This window comes from Octopus bimaculoides, chromosome 3, assembly GCF_046866305.1.
Source record: "Octopus bimaculoides isolate indiv1 chromosome 3, ASM4686630v1, whole genome shotgun sequence".
Taxonomy (NCBI): Eukaryota; Metazoa; Mollusca; class Cephalopoda; order Octopoda; family Octopodidae; genus Octopus; species Octopus bimaculoides.
Window position 1 is genome coordinate 6,630,227 of NC_142930.1, and position 5,000 is coordinate 6,635,226.

At 35.2% G+C, this 5,000-nt stretch overlaps 1 non-coding gene across 1 annotated transcript; it reads right to left on the reverse strand.

Moving 5' to 3' along the window:
• Window positions 1-3,208: 3,208 nt before the first annotated feature.
• Trnag-gcc (transfer RNA glycine (anticodon GCC)) lies at window positions 3,209-3,279 on the reverse strand. Its single transcript has one exon. It is a non-coding gene; the product is annotated as a tRNA-Gly (tRNA).
• Window positions 3,280-5,000: the final 1,721 nt, after the last annotated feature.

The window sequence follows — 5,000 nt, forward strand, 5'->3', positions numbered from 1 at the left end:
TGTTTGTTGTGTTCTTGAGCAAGACACTTTATTTCACGTTGGTCCAGCTGTAGAAATAAGTTGCGATGTCATTGGTTCCAAGCTGTGTCGGCCCCTTTGCCTTTCCCTTGGATAACATCAGTGACGTGGAGGGGAGAGGCTGGTATGCATAGGCAACTGTTGGTCTTCCACAAACAACCTTGCCCAGACTTGTGCCTTGGAGGATAACATTCTAGGTGCAATCATGCCCGAAGTGTGTCTTTTTTATGGTATCACCTATATGTCGCAACCTTGACATAGTTTAGACTCCTTCCTATTGCTATTTTATTTCTCTTATACAGCTAATAACCACAATAAAACCTCAACCTGAAGCTTTGTTTAACAAGAAAATATACTTTCTGACATTTTGAAGTTTTCTTCCAAACGGAAATATTGTTATGACGTCATATAATTTGCGTCATTTTTAATGTATCAACATTAAAAAAGATTTAAATAGAAAAATAGGATAAACTTAAAGGAACGCAACTGAAGTTTTACTGCTTTGAACTGTTGTATTATGACGTAATAATTGCCTCATTTTCTTAAGAAAGGCGACCATGTTTGATATCTTCAGTGCTTCAGAAGACACCAACATTGAAATTATATAAAGTGTTCTCTCTGTGGAGTTTGCTAGAGTATTGAGATATTTCTTCGATTTTGACAGACAGCGAGTTTAGTTTTACAATTAACGAAAACATTTTCGATGTGGTAAAAATACTATCATCTAAGGAGTAAATCGTGTGGCTCTCGGGTATAATTTTTACAGAAGTTTTCCTCTTTACATATTTGTACATAAGAACATCAACACAGACACACACACACACACACACACACACACATGTTTCGACTGTATGTGTATGAGTGTCTGTAAATGGTATATTGGTAGAAGAGTGAATGTCAATATTTGTGTATTTTTATATGTGAATAAATGTATATATATGTATGTATGTGTATATATATATATATATAAATATATATATATATACTGTCATACCGGCCATGACGAAGGGAAATAGCCCTGAAACTCGAGTCGCCTTTATATATATATATTTATATTTATATATTTATATATTTGATCCTTTATATTGAACACTCAATATTTCATCTACATTCAATACTTTATTTCATGGTGCCATCCATTTTTATTTTATTTTATATTATATATTGTATATTATATTATATATTGTATATTCCATATTCTATACCCCACATTAGTTCTGCAGGAATATAAATAAAACATAAAAAACAGACAGTGTTGGAACTCTTTTAAGCAAAATAAATATATATATATATACATACATACATATATACATACACACAGACACACAGACACTGACACACACACGCACACACACGCACACACACGCACACACACGCACACACACGCACACACACGCACACACACACACACACATATATATATGTATGTATATATATATATATATATATATATATATATATATATATATATATATATATATATATATATATATATATGTATATATATATGTATATACGAGGGAAGTCAAAAATCATCTGCACCTTCGCCGTAACATATCTTTATTATTGTCATGCTACCTTCTGCGCATGCGTGCTTATAGTTGGTACTATTGTGGTCACGTGATCGAAGTTTCAGCCTGATCGCAACATGTTTCTTTCTGGCTTTACAGTGTAAGCATGGCCGCTCCACTGACAAAGTGCACCAAAGAAGAACAAAGAGCAGTGATCCGATTTCTCTGGTCGGAAGGAGTATCCGGTGCTGAAAATCATCCACGATAAACTCGGCTTCCATAAAGTCTGTGGAAGATGGGTGCCAAGAGAGCTTACTGCAGCGCACAATCGCAAACGTCTTGAAGTCTGCCAACGTTTACTCGATCGCTACATCAATGAGGGTGACGAATTTTTGAGCAGAACTGTCACAGGAGATGAAGCGTTGATCCATGACACGATCAGGCTCAAATTTCGATCACGTGTCCACAATAGTACCAACTATAAGCACGTATGAGCAGAAAACTGTGACAATAATAACGATATGTTATGGCTGAAAATCATCTGAGGCGGCGAGCTGGCAGAATCGTGTGCACGCCGGGCAAAATGCTTAGCGGTATTTCCGTCTGCCGTTACGTTCTGAGTTCAAATTTCGTCGAGGTTGACTTTGCCTTTCATCCTTTCGGGGTCGATTAAATAAGTACCAGTTACGCACTGGGGTCGATGTAATCGACTTAATCCCTTTGTCTATCCTTGTTTGTCCCCTCTATGTTTAGCCCGATGTCGGCAATATATACATATATATATATATATATATATATATATATATATATATATATATCTATATATATATATATATATATACCTATTCAAACTCATATCAGTCGGCTGTATTTCAAATGTTCACACCTGCATCAAACGTCCGAGATACTCATCATTCAACAATCTTTTACAGTTTGGGTTGGCTTTGAAGTGTGTAAGGTGTATATAATGCAGGCACTACACTGTAGATGAGTCAAAAATTCAATATTCGCTTCTATTATATAAATAAGCAGCTTTTGACAAACATTAATCAGTCATTCATTAGTCATTCTCTTTCACTCTCTCTTTCTCTCTCTCTCTCTCTCTCTCTCTCTCTCACACACACACACACATACATACATACATATATACATACATACATATATCATACACATACGTACTTATAAACAGTACACAAACAAATAAATATGATGGAATTTCATATCTTTATTAAACAGTTAGGATTGTTTCAATCGCTAGTGGAACCATTTCACCAATTTATACAAGAGTTCCTACTGGATCTGGTCGAGAAGGAATGAAAGTAAACTAAAGAAGTTATAATTCGCTCTACATTCAACTGATGTCTCAGATCGGAGGTGTTATGACATCCAAAGCATCTTGGCTTTTGGGCACTGTGACCACATAGAAAAAGCACAAGTTACAATGCAAACAGTAGCAGTAGTATCCAGGAACCATAACCTGGCTGCAGTCGGTCCCCTTAGACTGTCAGGAGTTAAGGGATGAAGCACTTGCATGGAGGTTTTCATAGAAAACCTCCAAATGATCAGCTTTCAATAGAGTTTATTACAGCCTTATTAAAAATATTAGATGGTCGATTAAATTGAACGGAAGCAAAAAAATTAAACCAAAGTAACAAGAAGTTTTCCAAAAGATGCTTTAGTGCATCGGCCGGGAATCGAACCCGGGCCGCCCGCGTGGCAGGCGAGCATTCTACCACTGAACCACCGATGCAATCGACAGTTACGATCTTATCATTGTTATTTACTACTTGAAAATAATTGCTTACGCATCAGAATAATTTTATTCGTGTTAATTTATATTGCTGCTTCCACGAAATATTTCCATTCGTTGATCACAAATCTTTTAAACAACAAACATAAAATTTGAGTATTGGGGAACGAAAATGTCTACCTTCCCTCTTTTAGTAATTTAAAAGTTTTTATATATTCTCCAAATTTTTGCTACACCTTTTTTTTTAAGAATCATAATTATAGACGTTTAAAATATAAGTCAGAGCAAAAAAAATATTTTTAAAAAATGTCAAAATTGAAAAATTACGGAAAAGGTGGAAAAAATTCTCCGTGTCTCGTCAATTAGTTTTTATTTGTGCAATAGTAATCCGCATTGCATTATCATATATATATATATATATATATATATATATATATATATATATATATCCGCGGAGATATGGTTTTTTGGTGGTCTAGATAATTTCCGACTCTATTCTATAGGAATACCCAACTAACCATAGTCCTATCACTTATGAAATGGCTTCACAACGTTACACTTACTATTTTCACAACATTACAAGATATCAACAATTTGTGGCACTTTCCTATTTCTGCATTCAAATAGACAGCTATCTACTAAAATATATTCACTCTTTCAAAGCGATGTAATAGACATTAGCATGTCTTCTATAACAATACATGTCTTATCCAATATCTCTTCTTATAAAGAAGCCAAGGCTTCCAGTTATTTCAGTGTTGTCCTGTTTGGTGTCTGAAAACTTCAAAATCTACGACTAACAAGAGGATGCAATAGATAGGTGTAGATGCAAGCTCTCATGGATGTAAATATAATTCATCCTGTATATATATAGATGATAATCATCACGGATGCAGGGTCTGTTGTCAGCAGATGTCAAATAAAGAACTGAATATCATTTGATATTTTTCATATTCCTATATATATTCGAAGGCAAGAGAAACATTTTAACAGTTATATGGTTCAGTGGTTGGAAAGCGAATGGCTCAGTGGTAGAGCGTCGAGTTCACAATCATGAAGTAGTGAGTCCGTTTCCCGGACCGAGCTGTTTGTTGTGTTCTTGAGCAAGACACTTTATTTCACGTTGGTCCAGCTGTAGAAATAAGTTGCGATGTCATTGGTGCCAAGCTGTGTCGGCCCCTTTGCCTTTCCCTTGGATAACATCAGTGACGTGGAGGGGAGAGGCTGGTATGCATAGGCAACTGTTGGTCTTCCACAAACAACCTTGCCCAGACTTGTGCCTCGGAGGATAACTTTCTAGGTGCAATCATGCCCGAAGTGTGTCTTTTTTATGGTATCACCTATATGTCGCAACCTTGACATAGTTTAGACTCCTTCCTATTGCTATTTTATTTCTCTTATACAGCTAATAACCACAAGAAAATATACTTTCTGACCTTTTGAAGTTTTCTTCCAAACGGAAATATTGTTATGACGTCATATAATTTGCGTCATTTTTAATGTATCAACATTAAAAAAGATTTAAATAGAAAAATAGGATAAACTTAAAGGAACGCAACTGAAGTTTTACTGCTTTGAACTGTTGTATTATGACGTAATAATTGCCTCATTTTCTTAAGAAAGGCGACCATGTTTGATATCTTCAGTGCTTCAGAAGACACCAACATTGAAATTATATAAAGTGTTCTCTCTGTGGAGTTTGCTAGAGTATTGAGATATTT